At 55.1% G+C, this 19386-nt stretch overlaps 1 long non-coding RNA gene across 1 annotated transcript; it reads left to right on the forward strand.

The window, feature by feature from the left end:
* The first annotated feature begins 4274 nt into the window (after positions 1-4274).
* LOC128824964 (uncharacterized) lies at positions 4275-7071 on the forward strand. The gene is made up of 3 exons (XR_008442551.1): positions 4275-4418; positions 6005-6078; positions 6647-7071. It is a non-coding gene; the product is annotated as an uncharacterized LOC128824964 (long non-coding RNA).
* Positions 7072-19386: the final 12315 nt, after the last annotated feature.

A 19386-nucleotide genomic window follows, 5' to 3' on the forward strand; every position in this document is an offset into this window, starting at 1 on the left:
TCCCTGCGCAAGGTCCCTGGTGGAGCGGCTGGCTGCCCGGGCTGCAGAGTGCTGGAGCTGCCCTGCGTAATCTCTGTGCATGGAGAGGATTGAAAGAAGACAAAAAAATGACTTTCAGTCAAGAGAGTGATCTGAGATCCTCCGAAACCAGCCCTGATACTGCAGCGAGCACCAGGTCAAGGCAGATCGATCTGAATGGACAGGCTGTGTTTATTGCAGACTTTCACCCCCCACCAAAGAGCCCTTAAATTCTACATCCCTGTGTCACGGCGTTTCATTCCTTGAGGGGGGTCTGCAGAGCGGAATCCCTTTGGCCAGGATTGGAGGTTGATTACCAGTAATATTGCTAGCCTGCATCTGCATAGAACCATTCATCCTAAAGGATTACAGGGTGCTTTCCAGAGAGCAATCACGTCACCCACCACTGAAATGCAGCCACCTCTGGAGCGGAACGTGGCAGCTCCCCTAGAGCTGAGGGGTAGAAAAGCTCCCATTCCCCTGTCCCCCAGCCAGTACTGGATTTCCCCCAGTCTCCCCTCTAGGGCTTCATCCAATTTCAGCAGAGAGAGGCGTGAACCAACCCCTTTCCGTCCCCCCAGCTTCGGCTACGTTTCTATCTAGATCCAGCTCCATGTGAGTCTCGATGCTGCTGCACCAGCCAGCCTTGTCCAACGCCTGGCTCTGACGCCAGACCTGAGCGTGGCAGCCTGGGCCTGGCGCGAGCTGTACATCTCCCAGGTGATGCAGCTGCTGCTCTTTCCTTTGGGAGGATGAGCTTCGTGCAGCTTTCTCTGGCCAGGGGTGACTGTAGTGTGCAGCTGAAGAGAAATGCGAGTAGCTCTGGAAGGTGTGTGGGTTGAAGACTTCAGCCTCTCCCTGTTTGAGAGTGGCTGTGATGGGGAAGGTCTCTGCCGGGAGATGCTGTTGCTGCAGGCTTTAGGGGATGGAGGGATCACTTGATGCGTTTGCACACCAACCGAGAGCTTTCTGCTCGTCCCCACTAAGAACCTTTCAAGTCTCTGCTGCCCCTTGGCAAATATTTCCTTCGGGGAACTGAGGGCTCGTGCCAAGTTCTGGGCACTGGACTGCTCTGCTCATCCACAGGATGGAGAGGAGCCATGTAAGCTCTGAAGGAAAGTCCCCTTAAGATACGAGTTCACCCTTCTCCTACCCCGTCCTCTCCTTGACCTTTCTGCTGCAGGGCCTGCCGGCAAAGGGACACATTGGTGGCGCCGGGCCTTTCAGACACAGACACCTGCCTGCTTCCAACTCCTTTCACAAGGGACTTCCCAAATGACTTTGGGTGGTGGTGGTTGTCTCCGGCTGGATTAGAACCAGTAATGTGGAGACAAAGAGCTGTCTGTTGTCCTCTTCTCCTCCCCAGGAGGCCACCAAGCACCTGGCTGGGTAAGCGAGCAGAAAGATGTCCCTGTAAAAAGCTGCTCTCCAGCAGCAGCCACTGGACACTGGTGCGTGAGATGCTACAATTCTCACCCCTCCTAGAAGGGGAAGTAAACGTGGCGTCTCAATGCTCGAGTGCAGTCAGTGGCATCTCACGGGGGCCATGTTGGGTGGGTAGGCGGGTTATATACCTACATGGATTGATTTGCTTTGACGGGGGCCTGGGTCTTCCCCCTGGAAGCCATCGGCTGCCCTAGTGACAGTATCGTGGAGCAGCTGGGGAGTGTGACTATTTCACCAGTTCAGACTGAATCAGGAACTGCCTGGCTGACGGGATTGAGGATCACGTGGCCTATGCAACCGCTGCTGTCGCTGGTTCCCAGCCTTTGCCCGGGCGATTGATTTCCATGGAGCCGAGCACTGCCTGGCCACACTCTAACCACGCGGCTCGGCGTCAAGTGCAGGGAGCTGGTCCGTAAGCCACAGGGCACTCGACCCGTTGCTTGGCTTCCTTCCATGCCCGGAAATCTGATTCGTGGCGTTCGAGGGGTTAGTAGCAGGAGGGCTATAAACAGGCAGCCCGTGCTGACTCCAGTGGACCCCAGCGCAGCCGCTGCCCTACATTGCTGCCTGCGGGATAGCCGACGGGAGGCAAGGTGTCGGCTCCAGCTAACGCTCAGGGATTACCGGCTTCGCTTGAGCCCAGCAAAGCCGCTTACCTCCCCGAGGAGGTGGGGACAGAAGGGCAGGCGCCCTTCGCGCTGTAATACCCTGAATCCCAGTTCCGGCTGCAGAGAGAAACCGAAGCCTTTTGGCTTGTGCCAGCCCTTGTGCCCAGTGGGAGGGCTGGGTGTTTATATTAACATCAGGCTCTGACTCCCCAAGCCAAGTGCCTGGGAGGAGTTTACCGAGACTTAGAAAGGGCTTCCCCTGACCCAGAAACCATTCCCACCGCCTCTCGGCCTCAGCCTGGGCCTCCCCGGCCCGCCGCTCTGGTTTGCTTCAGATGAGGAGATGGGTCCCACAGCCGGAGGGGGGGCGGGAAGCAGCTCCAAACTTTGTTACATCCAGGACATTACGGGGATCTGTGTATCTGCAGTGTGGGTTTTAAATAGATCTGTAATGTGTGTAGGGGGGAGGTGAGGGGGTGAGATAAAATCCAAGTGTGTGTGTATTTTCCATTAACACCCCCCCACACACACACACACACACACACAAGCTCTCAACTTGGCACATACCAAGGGTGAAATAGCCTGGGGACCCTTAACTCTGCCCCCTTCATCGCTATGACTCAGTGCACAGGCAACGGCTCAGTGCTGGGAGCCTTGACTCTCTAGGCAATACCTGTGATTACCCAGCATCTCTCAGCACCGTGTGCAGGGAGCCCTGGAAAGGCCCTCGCACGGCCAGGACACGAGCAGCGGGGGCTGCACGGCAGACCACAGTATGAGCAGCGCTGCCACGTGGCCTGGGCAGGTGCTCAAGTGCTCATCCGGCCGCCAGGGAACTGGGCTCATACCAGGGAGTCCTGGGGGCTCGTGCTTTGTGTAATGCCCTACGACTAGCTCTCGGTGGCTGGCGCGGGTATTTCAGCAGGCAGAGGCTGCTGGCTCAGCCATGCTGGTATCAGGACCCTGGAGAAAAGGAATCGGTCTTTGCCATTTGGGGAGTCAAGGGGGGTCATGTGGAGTTTGAGCCTTCTAAGAAGGTCTTGCAAACATGGGACAGAGCAGGGGCTCTGGGAGCTAACCAAGTCATCCCACTGGGGCACCCATGGGCTGGCCAGTGACTTTCTGCCCCTTTCAGCCCGCTGAGCTTCCTCCTATCGGTCTCGGCGTCCCCTTTAGGTGCCAATCTTCGGGAACAAAGCTGTGTCCGGGATAGGGCAGTTTTTCAGTCTCCACGTCGGCAGCGCCTGTCCTGCCGGGGTCCCGAGCTCTGACGCGGCGCCGTCTGTGTAAACCAGCGTTGGTGCGGACTCCTTGTACGAGGATCTGTGGAGTCAAGTCCGAGAGGAGTCAAAGTACAGCCAGAGCCGCAGGCCGTGGCCCAGGGGCTGGGGTAGTAAGTGGGATGGAGTAGATGGGCGAAAGGCAGTAACAGAACCCTGTCACTGTCCATTGTTAAACAGCGTTACACAAGGCCTAGGGGGTGGCTTGCAGAGACCGCAGCCTGCTTTGTACCAGGGCAAACACCCCATTAAAGGCCCTTTTAACCTTTTATTAAAGACAGAAAAGAAGGGAAAACGGTGAAAGCATTTGAAATGTAAGGTATTAAATACAGCTTTCGTTCAAACAGCGTCCCTTGGTCCCTGTCCCTTTAGCTGGAGGCAGTTTTTAGTAGGAAAAAAATCTCTTGTTGTCTGACAGTCTCTTAGATGGTATCAAAGCTAGCAATAACTGTCATCCCTGGTGGCGTCTGGGATTCAGCTGGAGCTGGTAGGCCTGGCGATGATCTGAGTCCCTCTCTCCGGCCCGTTCTGCTCAGGACCCCTCTGAGGCCTGGGGTCCCAGGAGCCTGGGGGGTGGCAGACGCCTGCATCTGTTCTTTCCCTCAGTTCTTCTTGTATTCCCCACATAAATCTCTGACGTTAAGGCCAGAAGAGACCGTCATGATCCTCTAGTCTGAGCTCTGGCAAATCGCAGCCCGCTGAACCTCACCCTCCCACTCCTGTAACAGAACCCGGACCTCTGGCTGCGTTACTGACATCTTGCTTCTAAGGGCCCAAAAGGGTGTGACTGGGGGGAGCAGGGGGGGAAATAGCCCATCCCCTCATTATTTTGTCCACCAATTAGGCCAGATATCCAACATGCCAATTTTGGCTTATTAACTTCTGGCTCCACATCTCCTGTGATTTCAACACAGCCCTGGAATCGTGCAGCGGGGCCTTTTGGTCTAGACTGACCCCGTTAATCTGTCTCCCTTTGCTACCGTTTCCCAGCAGCACTTGTCAATGTAGGTGACTGGACCGGCGTGGGAACTTTGACCTGCTTTCCCCAGCGGAGCTCCCGAGTCGGGTGAATGCGTAGGCCCAGCGCTCACAACAGGCCTCGTGCTGCGTCTGGGCCTGAGAGAACAGTGCCCCCAAGCAGGGCTGCCTTGGCGCCCCTGCCCAGATCTGCTCCCATTCAGTTTCACTGGGCGCAGGACCAAGCCCCAACTCTTCAGGCAGTAGGTCAGCCATAAATGCCGGCGCCATGACACCTTTGTGGGCTTTTCTCGGCTTTGCTTGATGGATCCAAACTGCTGCTTGTTACCTGTCGTGAGCAGCAGAAGCCGGCTTTCCCCTCCTCCCAGGGGAACTGCTGCTGCCAGCTGCACGTGGGACTCCTGCAGCCCCCAGAGAATCTGCTCCCAGTGGGCCCGACGGGCCAGATGAGACAGGCGAGAATGTATGGAGCAGGACGCCCTCCTCCCCCAGTCAGGCCCCTGCTCTCCCTCCTCTTCAGTGGCTCCATTCCCCCGGGAGAGCTGGTGAGAGGCTGGCAGGGCAGCCCCTGGCAGCACGCAGATGACACCCAGCTGTAGAGCTCCTTTAATGCAGACGCTCCGAGCACCCTCGCCAGGAGAGCAGCATGTGGCTCGAATGGAACGGGGCATGCTCAACGGGGTGCTACCCAGGAGGGGAGAGGTTTCAAAGGGCTCGGTGGGGCACTGACTTCCTCTCCCAGCAAAGGCATCTGCTCTGTACCTAATCCTAGCAAGGTGGTGTGATGCATCAGGGGCTTGCTGGCCTGCTCGTTAACCCTGCATGTCCCAGTAGGGTCAGCATTTACAGCCCCAGTTGGCAACGTGACTTCTCTCCTGCCCCAGACTAACTCCCTCCTCCAGTGGGGCAGGACCCAGGTACGTCAGTGGCTGCACCCCTCCAGGCCAGTGAAACTCCCAGCCAGCTACTGGTGGGACTGGCCCTCTGGGAGCAGGAGAGAGTCTCCCATTGGGAAAGGCCATAAAGTGTGGAGAATGGATTCTTTGGCTTGTTTCCCAGGGGGGGCTGGGGCTGGGGCTGGGGCTGGGGCTGGCGGGGCCGGGATCAGCAGTGTGCCGTCTGCGTATGTAAGGCATGCATTACATGCTCCAGGACTGACTATGCCCCTGGGACCATTCCATCCAGCCCCAAAATGCACATGGAGGACGGCAGTTTTGTAGAACAAACTGGCATCCTTCACACAGCGTGACCTCACGCCGCATGGGGAGGACGCCATTTTGCATGGAGGTGTACAATTGCGTGCCTGACTACAATGTCACAGCACACTACAGGCTGGGATTCAGTATGTCGTCTCCATGCTGCAGGGACCCCGTGGGAAGGGTGAGCACAGCAGGAACTTTACTTTGGTATCCGTTTCCCTTGGTACAAGGAATTCAGTGAAGAGGCCTCTATCATATTTACCACTGTGCTATAAATCAGGGGCTAGCAGCTCTAAGGAGCAGCGTGATTCATCTTGCAGGTCTAGAAGTCATTACATTTCATTATGAGGTGCACTGGGTTTTTATTATTTAGCAGTTTAATTCTCCCCTCAGATATATCCGTCTTGGCGGATTTCACTGTACATGGGAAGATTTCAAATGTATAATGCACAATGGCCGTGTTCCTCTTTAACAGGTGCCTGCCTCGATCAAGTATTCATTTAACACAAGCTCCGGCGGATATCTGAGAATCAGACTGCGCCAAATCAGGTAAGTAAGTCAATACTCACAATGAATACAGACATCTCAGCTAGGAAACAGCAGCTGGCAATACAAAAAGAAACACACTCTTCAGAGAGCCCAATGCAGGCATGTTCCGAGACCCAGGGCTCTGTGTGTGTGTGTGCGCGGAGTCCCTGTACTGACTCATAAATCCCAGGCATCACCAAATGGCACTTTTGTGGCCATCAGTAACAACTCCTGGTATGTGTCTGAACTCTTATGAGAAGCAGTTGCTAGGAGTAGTGTTAAGTGATCTTCAGGCTTCCTCTGGGCTCATATTAATCTCTTTGACCTGATCCTCCTTCCAGGAAGAGCTCAAAGCACTTTGTAAATGTCACGTTACCCATCACTGAAAGGCAGGGCATGGAAGGCAGCAGCTTTCTGACAACTCACGTCCAAGGCTCTGTGACCGCTTAGAAGAGGAGGTGGCTATGGATTTGATACCATATTGAACCTGGAGTATGGTAGATTCTGAGAGAGGCAGAATCCGAGGGCTCCATGTGGAATGACAGTGGCAACAGAACTAACCCACTCTTGGTTTTCTGATCACTTGCAGGCATTCCCTTCTCCAAGTGTCACATCTCACCCATGAGCACAAAGGACTCCCTGTTCTGCATTGCCATACCTGGGTTTTCTTTGGAGGTCTCCCCTCCAAGCACTGAACTGCCCCAGCCCTGCTTAGCAGGTGAGATCCCCACTCCAGGGGGACAGCCGGTTTCTGACAACAAATCAGCTGATGCCATCCAGGGGCCTGCGTCACGCTCTTCTAGCAATGTGCTAGCAGCTCTCTGCGAGGCAAGGACGTGCACAACGAGCAGTTTAATAACGTGTCAATGGGAAAATAATGACATTTCTGGTCTGCGAATATCTTTCTATTAAAATAATAATAATAATTTTAAGGAAGGCGCCGATGAAGCTGATATTAAACTTTGAGTCTGTGTGGACTCCTTGAGAGTGAGGAGACAGGCGCTATAAATTGCACTGCTGCAAAAGGACTTAAAAAAAACCCCATCTCTCATTTTGATTGATATTAGCTTCACAAATTAAGCTTTAAATTTATCTAAAAATAAATTTGCTTCCGCACTCTGCATTCCTGATGACAAGTGCTTTTCTCTTCTCTTTGTTGCATGCTGGCAGGTTTGTCATCGTGGTATCAGCTTCCTAGGAAGGGAAGCTCTTAAATGAGTTTGGAGGGGCATGCATGCAGTGGGGCAGGGGCCTGGTGAAATGCTCAAGGACTGCATCAGATCTTCACAGAGACGCCCAGGGCTGAGGGGTCTCATTAGGGGGGCTGCTTGGAGGCGCTTTCTCTCCCCCACCCCCCAGGACTCCAAGGCAGAACTACAAACCCAGCTCCACACGGTGGGAATATGCTGTGGTCTGTGACTCCCTGGCATGGACTGGTCCTTATATGCTTGTTGGTCTTTGGGTGTGTAGCATGAGCCCTCTGCCATGCACATATCGACTGCTTTTTCAATCCTCCCTTTGTTTCAGTTAATGTGGACCTCAGAGGTCAATTTGCTTTGAAATTGACCTTAAAATACATCAATATGTGTTTATTACCCAGTCGGTGTTCCTGCAGCGTCCCCTTTGTGGCTAATGCAAGGTTCAGGAATAATTGACAGACTCTTGACTACAGGCTGAAATCCATTTCATGTCCTGACGCCGTAGCTGCATGCATCGGTACTGTGCTGCTACCTGGCCAAGGCATAGCCTGTTGTCCTGAGCGACAGAAACCAGCGCTAGTACTCCAGAGGAAATCCTCCTTCGCTGCCCAAGCTTGCTGTGACCTTCAGGGGCGTATAGCCTGTTGGCTTCATAACTCTCCAGCAAGCCAGGATCCCTCCCTAAAACCGCTACACCCAGGTCCTGAGTCAACCCACTCCTCAGTCAGTCCCGTGCAGACAGTTTGGGGAAATGGTGCCTGGAGAAAGAGACTCTGGGAGACCCGCAGCTTCCTCAGAGCCTCAGTACCAATGTGAAGAGCATGCAGGTGTATTAGATATCTCTAGTGCAGTCAGGAGCCAGCCATGGACTTGGGCTGCCCATAGCAGGGATCTGCCTGAGACTTGTGTCCCCTTGTTATGGGTGGAGTCCGTGCTCCCCGAGGTGCCTGTCTCTCTCCTGTAGCTAGCTCAGATGTCTGTATGTTACAGGGGCATGGGGAGAAGGTAACATCTGCTCCTAATGCATCCCAAGCTATTTTAAAAACCACTCACATCCGGTCCCTCAGCTTTGGGACATTAAAATCTTCATGGGGGAAAATTGGTTTATTTTCAATTCAGCTGGAAAATCCCATCTCCTGAGCCGTAGCCACCCACCATGGTGACAGCCTGAGCAGCGCTGGAGGAGCTGCAGGATCAGTGCATCAGATTTGCCGTGGCAGGGGGTATTCTCAGCGTGGCCCTTTGCCTGTGCACAGCTCTAGGCCAGGGCTCCCCCTGCCTCATGCACAGGGTGCGAGCTGGCGAGGGGCCTGGCACGTGTCCTCCACGGTAGGGTGGGAACCAGACTCGAAAACAAAGTTGATCATTTTCAAATATTATTTTGCCTGAAAGCTGCAGCCGGCACAGCTCCTCATTTGATTATGCAGCCTGAGCTCAGAGCTGAAACCATCAGCCTTTCCTAAGTAGTGATAATGAAACTTATTCATTCCCTTGCCCTGGGGAAATACTTACACCACACTATGAGAGCGATGTGTAAATCACATTTAAACAGAGCCAGCGCAGTTAATGCTAGGGGCTAGTAATCAAGTTTGAAGATGAAGTGTCCCCTTTTTTGCAATCTAATTTACTTAGCGGCTTGGGTTTTCTCCTTCCCCAGCGCTGGTGAATGGTGACCTTTGCCATCAGGCACTGCCAGGGTCACAGTCAATTCAGGGGACATCTTCACATCGATGAGACGTTCGGGTGCAAAAGGGCCTGTCGGAGAGCTGAGGTTTTGCAGGCGGCTCTGGGGGGAACCCAAGAAGAGGGAATATGAGTGCAGAGAACCAGCAGGTCTGTGTAATGTGGACAAAGGAGACTGGTTTCACAGGGCCTGTGTGCTCACTGGGGCTATGAGCTTGTTGCTGTAAATGGAGTCAGCTCGGAGTCTCTCATAGTGGGTTTTTTTTTTTTTCCTCCTGTGCAAGATGCAGGTATTTATTTCATCTGCAAAGTGGGTTCAATCCAGGCAGGACAGGTCCTCGATGGCCAATGAGGGACTTCCACATGAGGCCTGATGAACGCAGCTCCTAACCCTTGGCCCACTCTGGTTCACTCTGCCCCCGTTTCGTTGGCTCCCAGCACGTTATCCGTGCCCCAAACGCACATCCCCACTAAGTACCAGGGTGCTGCAACACTGGAGTTGGGGGGCCTGGGAGCACTTCGCCACTGCTGCTTGGTATTTCTGAATGCTGACACCACCTTTAGTTAACACCCACGTCTCTCTCCATTCTGCATCGCTCTCCTCGCAGGCCCACCTCTGACTTTGGCTACATCTACAGTTGGAGCTGGGAGAACGACCCCAGCTCGCAAAGACGGACTCACGCTAGCTCTCGTCAAGCTAGCGTGCTAAACCCAGGAGCGTAGCCGCAGCAGCGAGCCACCACAGCACGAGGCCACCCCGAGGACGGCCCCCCGGGCGAGTTTGTGTTTGGGGCGACTGCCGCTCACTGCTGCTCCTGCTACTGCAGCTACGTTAGTAGTGTTAGCATGCTGGCTTGCTGAGAGCTAGCGCAAGCTGCGAGCGGGGAATTCCAGCTCCAAAGATAGACACCACCTTTGGGGGTGACGCTCAAGGGCCATGGAAGTGCTGGGGTCACCTAGAGCAGCAGTTCCTTCTTCCCGGTCATGGAACCCTTGCACTTGCCGTCCGAGTGTTCACGACAGCAGGCATGACAAGCAGCGGCACTGGCCACTCGTGGGGGCAGGCCTTGTAGCTGCCTGTGTGTTCAGCACCACGGGGTGGGAGCCTCCAGGCTCCCCAGCAGTTCGGCTAAGAACTAAGAGGGATGCTAACTTCAGGCCTTCTCTGAGCTAATTGAACCGCTGGAAAAGCCACACAAAAGGGCCAGCTGGCACTCTGTTGGGGGCCAGGCAACCCGGCGTTATTCCAGCTGGGCTAACGAGGCCAGTAGGTAATGGCAGCAATAATCAGCGGGGCTGCCCCATTTCGCCTGCCAGGAGCAGTGCCTCCCTGCGGCCCCTCTCCGAGGCGTAAGCATGAAACAGGAGCATCAGGGAGAGGAGAGCAGGAGAGTCTCTCCCCCCAGACTATCGTATTTGGTGGAACAGACCCAGGAGTTCTCTCTGCCCTCAGAGAGCCATGTTGGGGGGCCCTGCATCGCCTACAGTAGCTTGGCTACAACTTTTTGCCCCCGGGAAATGCACGGTGCAAAGGCCAGGGCAGACCCTGGGCACGGACAGCGGCGGGCGTCTGGGCCTCAGAAGCTCTGCTCCACATCCAGCCTCCCGTTTCCCTGGCGAGCTGTGCTCCTTCCTTAGCTAACCCTTCTGCCTGCCACCTCTGCTGGGGTTGTCGTCTCTCCTGTGGGCACGAGACCCGAAGACACTGGCAGGCAGCTCCCTCCAGGCCCACCCAGGAGCACACCGCCCGCCCAAGCCAACCACACACCCAGTCGCTATGAATTACTTTTATAACGATGATATTGCAAGTCGCTGCTGCCTCTGCTTCCATGTCTCCCCCCATCCCTCCCAGAACTACGCCCCGTCAGCCGCTTTCAGCAGCCCGCTGCATTGGGCCCTGAACCCAGTCCGTCAGCCCTTTGCCCCACTTCATCCGCTGCTCTGTGCGGCTGGTGCCCCTGCTTGGGGGCACCCCATCGCCCAGACCACGCTGCCTCACTGGAGGGCTGCTCCAGGCTCTCAGCAGAAGCAAGTTTTCCTTTCATCTACGCCCGTCCGCCTTTCAATTTAGGGCCCTGGCTTCGCATACCATGTCTTTAATCAGCCTCCCCTGCCCTTATGCTATTTCCTCTCCAGTATTTCACACAGTGTTCCCGGCCCACCCAACCCCCTTTCTCTAAACTGTGCCTTCCTTCACCTCTTCCGCCTGCCAGTCCTACCTGCCAGCCCACGTAACACCTTCGTTCTGGGCCTGGGGCTTTATAGAGACGACGCCAACCTCTCCGGCTAGTGGGGTAATTTCTGAGAGCAGAAGAAGTACAAGCCCGAGGTCCCTCAGCCTGCTAAAGCAAGAGCAACTGATGTATGTGCAACTTAGTAGAGTTTAACATACACGAAATGCGTTGGTTGGTGGGGGGAGGGGGAATCACATGTTATGAAGCCAGAAAACATTGTTTTAAGGTGTGTGTGTGTGTGGGTGGGGGGGGATTAGCAGTTTCGAGTTTGAAATTGCTTTTAATTAAAAAAAAAAATCTCCCGCTATTCATCTTCAAACAATAACAGCAGCTCATACTAAGGGGATTGGCAATAATGCACTCTTCATAGCCAGAAGAGGTAATTGTTCAGCTAAGATTTTAGTGAAGTCAAAAAACAAAAGCCAGCACGTCAGAAGAGACAGCCCAGAAAGTCTAAGACTAATTCCTTCCACTTGTACTTCAAACTCAGGGCTGGGGGGTGGGACATTTCCTGTCAGCCAGGCCTTGGCGTTACGAAATGCCCCCCCACGGCAGGGGAAAGCTGAGGGGTGTCTTACGCCAACAGAAGCAAGGGGGGAGCACCAGGGGTTGCAGAAACTGAACTGTCTCTTACGTGCTTTGGGGCCACGGCTTTGTGCCCGAAGGGCATGGGGGACGCGGGCCTAGCTACCTGACTGTCTGTGTGGTCGCTCACCCTTAGCCTCAGCCGCCTAGCGCTCGGTACACTCCCTTGTTGTGCCCTGTTGGGAGAAGGGCCAAGTCTGTCAGTCATCTGTGCAGCGCCCAGCCCAGGGGCGCCAGTCCATTCTTCGGGCATGAGACATGATAGAACTAGCTCCTTCAAGCTGTCCCTCTCTGCCCCCCTGTCTGTCCCAGGTGGAAGTTGGGCAGCATGTTCACCTCCCCACCAGGCCCCTCCCCACGAGGAAGGGACTTGGCACAACGGGGGCACTGCCAGTCAGCCAAGCATAGACTTATAGATGCGTCAGCTGGAAGGGTCCTCGAGGGGTCAGCAAATCCAACTGCCCAGGCTGAGGCAGGACTGAGTCAACCTAGCCCAGCCCTGACGGCTTTGTCCAACCTGGTCGTAAAATCCTCCCGTGACGGGGATCCCACAACCTCCCTCGGAAGCCTGGTCCGGTGCTTGACTACCTTGAGAGTTAGAAAGGTTTTCCTAATATCGGACCTAAATCACCCTTGCTGCAGATTAAGCTCATGACTTCTTGTCCTACCTGCAGTGGACAGGGAGAAGAATTGATCACCCTCCTCTGTATCCCAGTCCTTGACATATGTGAAGGCTGTTCTCAGGGGTCCCCCCTGCTTTTCTCAAGACTAAACAGCCCCAGTATTTGTAACCTTTCCTCAGGCGTCAGGTTTGTGTTGTTTTATCACTGCTGCTGCTCTCCTCTGGACTCTCCGTATCGCACACCCTCCCGCAGCAGGAGCGAGAGAGAATCCACCCGGCGCTGAGGCCGTTTTCCGCAGAGGCACTGAGGGTTTCATGGCAGCTTCAGCTGCTAGCTTGGCATTTGGGAAGTAAAGGGCTGGGCTGTCTGAAGGCAGCTGACAGCTCTGCTCTTTGTACTCCGTTGCTCTCTGCTCGACAATGCCACGAGTGCCGGGTTTGAATGAACTGACTTTTGCGTTTCTAGTCACGATGACTGACACCGCCTCAGTACCAGCGTCTGCAGCCTCCCTGCTGGCGTCTCCTCCGAATGTGAGCATTTGACTTGCTAGCCAGAGCCAGCAGCTCAGGTTTGCGGGCGGTGGGAAGGGAAATCTGACCTCGCCCGGGCCATTGCCTGAGGCGAGCTGGCCCTGCGGCACCCTGGCTGTATGCCAGGAGAGGTGAGCTCCACTCTCCATTGTCTGGGTGTCAGGCAGTGTGTCAGAGCACCAGTGCCAGCAGCAAGTGACTTATATTCAGGCGTCCCCACGGCCCGTTGCCAGGCTAGGATGGCCCAGTCCTGTGTGACATGGGCACCAACACACGAGGGGCCATGGCTGGAGCTGGACTAGGCCGGCAGCGTTGACCTTGTGCTGGTTTGAATGGCCCCCGGAGCAGCCCGCAGCTGAAGCCGCGCTCCGTTCCTGGCCCGGTTGGAGTGACACCCCATCACCGTTGTGGCCAGGAAGCTTTCTGGTGAGCTCAGTGGTGCAGCATGGCTCTCCAAACCCCGCCCCGCGCCAGGCCTTGGCCCCAGCCCAGCTCTCCACCCACAAGGGAAAAGCAAGACTCGAGCAGGGGTCAGAGACAGGGACCAAGCAGCTCCCTTGTTAAAGTGAGGCCTTGGCCCAGTGGGAGTCAGCGGGCCTGGGCCATGCAGCCGGACCCCCAGCATTCCTGCCAATGCTTTCTGGAACCGGTGCAGACTCTGCTTATGCCTTGCTGCTAAACCTTCCCTGTGCTCGCCCGCCCGCCCGCCATCTCCTTGGGAATGCCTGAGGGAGGCAGCTTGGCCTGGCACCATCCTCGTGGGCTCGGCTTTCCCTGGCCCGTTGAAGGAGGCTGGGTTGCCAGTCCTGGGCTCTCCCTGCTCTTGGGAATGCTGGTGCGCTAGCAGGAGGTTCCCCAAGCCACTCGGCCGGGGCTGGAGACTGCCGGTAATGGGGGGAGCAGGGGCGTTCAGCCTCCATGGCCCATTTTGTTCTTGGCCTCCCAGCTCAGCCTCTCCAGGAGGGGTGGGGGATTCCTGTCAGGAGGACACAGCCCCCTGGGAATTGACAGGGCTGACCCAGCAGGGCCACCCACGCAGATTTCGGAGTAGGCACCTCTCATTGCCAGCCCCTTTGCTGGTCTCAAGAGCCATAACACCATCGTCCTCTAGGTCCAGCCCACACGCCCACATCCTAGGAGGCAGAGCCCCGCAGGGGGACGCTGGCATGAAAGGTAAGCTTAGAAAGCTATCAAGGGAGACGGGAGAGGATGGGAGCTGCCTTCCCCTGTGGCTTAGCGGCCTCTGCAGTATAAACATGGGGCTTGAGAAGATAATTACACCTCAGAGAGCGGGGTGACCTCCAGAGACTTTCATTAGCGCGAGCAGCCTATTGGATTTTCCTTCTCCGAGCGGTAAATCTTCCTGGCTTAAATGAGGATTTATAGACAGCTTGTTTTCTTTAAATAAGAATTATATTTTTAAAGGCAGATAATTAACAGGTGAGGCTGTGACTTTATCATTCAAAATTCAAATGCAATTAGGGTAAGTGGCACCCGCTCCTCTTGGATGGTGCGGGGCTCAATGAAACGGCTGGGCAGGAGCCCAGCGGCTGGGGAGAGGCTGGAAAAGGCCAAACCCGGCTTGTGAATGGCTCTGCTGTCAGGGAACGCTGCTCCAGGCCTATGGGGTCAGTGCTAGAGCAGGGGCCCGGGGCTCAGGCCTCCTGGGTGGCAGCCTTGACCCTGCCACTCATGCACTGTGCCCCCTCAGGCAAGTCACCTCAGACCATGAGTTTCAGAGGCGCTGAGCCCCCCACAGCTCTGGCTGATTTCAGCCCCTCTGAAACTCATGCCCCTCAACCTCACTGCAGCATGAAGACAAACCCTGCACGGGCCCAGGCCAGGAAAGGGGGAAGGTGTAGCCCTGGAGACAGGGCTTAAACCCAGGCTTTCCTGCAACACCAGCCTGCACTATCAGGCCTGGAGGAAGGCCCCTGTAGCCAAGGGCATAGAAGAGCATGAGCAAGCTTTGGAGCAAGGCTGCCTGGAGTGAGGGATTGGGGGGCTGAGGCAGAGAGGAGCCCGTGGGTAGGCCGAGCAGCCAGAATGAGGAACCCTAGGAGACACAAATGAGTCGTCTTGTTCCTGTTAGTTGAAGGCGGGGTGAGTTTTAACCCCACAGGGCAGGTGTGGAGAGTAGCTTGGGGCTGGTGGTGGGGATGAGGCTTTGGCAGTGTGTGACCATCGGGCCTGTTACTCCTGGGAGACGTGTGCAGCTTTTCCAGGCGGCCCGGCATACCCTGTTGGCTGCCGTTGCCGTTTTCCTGGACGCGGCTGTCGCAAAGACTGCCTGGGTGTTTCAAGGACATTAGCACACCTGTTCGATGGAACTGCTCCAGCTCCCGGGCTGGGTGGGAAGCAGCTATTCATCACACAGTCCTCCCCCACCCCTTTGGTTTAGACTTAGGCACTGCCAGGCAAGGTCTGGGGCTTTGAACATACGGCGATCATGCTTGCTCCATGGCGATCAGCTTGCTCCTGGTAGCGATATTTCAAACCGAGTGGTTTAAACAATGTAGGGCCAGCAAGTTGGGCACCTCACTACCCTCTGTACCTGCCTAGGAGTTACCCCGTGCTCATGCCACTAGCCTCCCCCTCCTGTATTACAGCTAGTCACTAACGGAGCTATGCCCTCTTCTGGATGTTTTCCTGCCTAGTCGCGGTGCCACGGGGTATCCATGAGGCCAAGCACTTAACAGGTTCAAAAACTACACCTGCCTACACTTCAGAATAGTAGACTCCACTGGTCCCTGCCCCTGGACCACCCCCGGCGTGAAGCAGCTAGCTAATGCTGTTTTAAGGGCAGAGTGTTGGTGAGCTGAGACTTAACGAGTGGAAGTCCTGGGCAGCCAAACGGTCCTTCCAACGTTGGAATTACAACAGGAGAGAAGCGCAGTAACCGATTCGCCCAGGATGGGAATAAAAACCAGGCAAATGAGGCAGCACATTGCAATAAAACCGCAATGAGCTTCTCTCAGTCTTGTAAAGTGAATTGTGCAATTTACGACCAAAATCCCTTATTCTAGAAACATTTATCAACCTTATCTTCTTTTTACTGCCCAAAGGCAGCGGTGCCATTCAGAAATCTGGTGGGGGGCTGAGTGACCTTGGGAGTGCACGGAAGAGCTGGAAGCAGAATCTTAAGAAGCAAAGTCAGGGCCTCCCGCAAAGTAACCTCAAAGAAAAGCCGCATCAGTGTCAACAGCAGGTCGGCTTCGGGGCTGGGGACCCGGCAGGCACGACCCCATTTCTAATCCCGGCTCAAAGAAGTTGCGGGCTGGCTGAGTGGTAGAAGGAATCCACTTACAGTATTTACCCTGAAAGTTCACCTCACTTGGTTAGTTCATTTCCAATGTGCTCGTCTGACGTGCACAATTTATGCTGCATTCCATCACGACCCACGTGCCTGTCATGCTCGAGTGTGACAAAATGATATTACGACCCCCGCTGTAATTGAGTTTCCCTGGTGCCAGTAGGTGCAGCCGGCAGCCTTTGTTTAGACGTATTTATTGCCTCTGGATCACCCACTGGAAGCTGATTTCCCAGCGCAGAGTCATTACGGCCATGTGTTTGTTTTGCCTCTTTTCCCTGCTGGCACGTCTGTCACTGCCAAGCCCCAAGCGCCCACAATGCCCGCAAGGGAAGGGGGCTGCCTACAAAACTTGGCTCCCAACCACTGTCCCAGAACCCACCTTCCGGCCTCTACCTCTGCCAACCCATCACAAACCCAAAGCCAACGAGCTGTGAACAGAAGACCAGGCAGATTGGGTCAGACCAAAGGTCCATCTGGCCCCGTATCCTGTCTTCCAACAGTGACCAATTCCAGGTACCCCGGAGGGAATGAACAGAACAGGGAATCATCAAGTGATCCATCCCCTGTCACCCAGTCCCAGCTTCTGGCAAACAGGCTAGGGACACCATCCCTGCCCATCCTGGCTAACAACCATTGATGGACCTATCCTCCAGGAATTTATCTAGTTCTTTTTTTGAATCCTGTTATAGTCTTGGCCTTCACAACATCCTCTGGCAAGGAGTTCCACAGGTTGACTGTGCATTGTGTGAAAAAATACTTCCTTTTGTTTGTTTTAAACCTGCTGCCTGTTAATTTCATTTGGCGGCCCCTAGTTCTTGTGTTACATGAAGGAGTAAATAACACTTCCTTATTCACTATCTCCACACCAGTCATGATTTTATAGACCTCTATCATATCCCCCCTTAGTCATCTCTTTTCCAAACTGAAAAGTCCCAGTCTTATTAATCTCGCCTCATACAGCAGCCATTCCATGCCCCTAATCATTTTTGTTGCCCTTTTCTGAACCTTTTCCAAGTCCAATATATCTTTTTTGAGATGGGGCGACCCCATCTGCATACAGTATTCAAGGTGTGGGCGTACCATGGATTTATAGCGCGGCAATATGATATTTTCTGTCTTATCAGCTATCTGTGCCGTAGGGGGATCTTCCTTCAGCAAGATGAGAGCTAAGGAGAGCTGGGCTCCAATTGCAAACCCCTATCTGGAGCTAACCACACACGCATTAGCTGAGAATCTTCAGCTCTGACCCTGCCTCTCTGGTGCTGGTTCTGGGTGGAAGCTGCAGCTAGAAGGGGCCTGGGGCTTGGATGCAGACCACAGGGGTAGAAACCTTGCAGAACAACCAATGTCACACATCCAAGATGGCGAAAATCTCACGAGATCTGATGGCCCGCTGAGATTGCCAACATTTTGGGCTGAAATCTGATGCGGACAGGTCCCCAGCTTCTGATGCCCCCGCAGCGCTCAGGAAGTATAATGAAACAGATTGCAAGCAAGGCGATTTGGGTGGGGATTCCACAAGCTGATCACGACCTTTCCATCTCTGATGCCTCACTTCTAGGCAGCCATGGCTCTGCTCGTGACTGCACAGGTCAGCTGGAAATACTTGACTGACTCTGCTCCTCTCCTTGGCCAGAGTGGGAAATGAATGTCTGCATCCAGGGATGTCCTGCGCTGAGAGGGAGCACAGCGTTCTCAAGGGCAAGCCCTAGGAGCAAGGCTAAGGGAACCGGGCCAGGTCCGTGTTGTAGCTCGCAGCATTAGTTCTTCTTGCCCTGAACGCAGAGCTTTTGCATTCCGCTTGCAAGTTGTACAGGAGCCTTACAAAGGTCCTAGTGCGGAGAAACATGAATTAAGCTGGCAGCATAATGGGCGAGAATGAATCTTTAGTTCCAGGTGTAAGTGGTACTTCAATGCAAGCAGGAAGGGTCATGCAGAGCGCTCCCAGCGGCAAAGCCGTCAGTGTAGGGTTTGCCTGGCCACGTCTCCAGGGAGGGAGGGATTGCTCCTTTGGGCCATGACTGGAAGTGCGATCGGTGTGGCTAGGTTATGATTGGGCTGCATGCGAGGCTGGGCTCTATATTACAAACTATTTGATTCCCTAGTTTCTGTTGTATTAGGTCCTTCCCTGCCAAGCAGCCTCCCCACCCGAGGCCTGGGCCACGTGGCAGCTTCACCTGATGCAAACTCTGGGGGGAAATCACCCTTGTAAACGGATCTCCCCTCCTCCAGCCAATTCATCCCCAGCGTCTCCTGCGAGACTCCACTGCAAACCCCACTCAGAGCAACCCCAGCCCGGCCTCTCCGGCCCAGCCCAGAACAAGGCTGTGATGGCACCGAGCTACAGCCCCAGCTTGTGGTGAATGGTGCAAAGCCCAGGCTGGGCTCCCAAGCCATGGACGGACTTGCAGCCCGGAGGAATAGGAATTCGTAGCCCGCCAGAGCACTTCGCACATATTACCTAATTAATCCTCCCTGCCCCTACCCAGGCTGGTCAGCGCATCACCACGCCACCTCAGGTTCTGCTCCCATTGTACAAATGGGCAAACCAAAGCAGAGCCACTCAGCCCAGGCCAGGTGAGTGTCACAGCTGGGCTTCAACCCTAGCCTAGGGTCTCCGGTTGCATGGGCGTGCCACCCCCACTCACACTCACACAGGCATCTGGGCTCAGGGGACACTCGGCATGCCCACAGCTGGCACGTTCTCAGTTTCAGCCATGGCGCCCAGCAGCAGGCAAGTACATGTCAGTATTGGCATGTCTCTGCTAGGGGCTGCTGCAGAGAGAGGTGGCCAGAGAGGCCATCCAACGTGGCTGAGCTGAGATGTCGGTCAGCAGGGAGGCGAACAAGCAGAGCCTGGAGCGGGTCAGCCCAGGGCAGGTACGGGGTCTACCCAGCTGTCATTCCCTACACAGCTCTTCTCCCATCGTGGCCCAGCGAGCTTGGGACAAGCCCATCACAGACCATCTGATGGTGTGGGGGGCCAAGTTGACAGGGTTGAACATCCCAGGAGGTGTCCGGCGAGCTGGCTTTGTATGGAGGATGGTGCTAAGGCAGCATGTCAGAGCCAGCCAGCCTGGGCAGTCACTCCACGGGGCCTTTGCTTACCCCACTGTTTCATTACTGCAGTGTGAGGCGGGGGAGTATCACCCGGAGCCCCCA

Source organism: Malaclemys terrapin, chromosome 16 (assembly GCF_027887155.1).
Source record: "Malaclemys terrapin pileata isolate rMalTer1 chromosome 16, rMalTer1.hap1, whole genome shotgun sequence".
NCBI lineage: Eukaryota > Metazoa > Chordata > Testudines > Emydidae > Malaclemys > Malaclemys terrapin.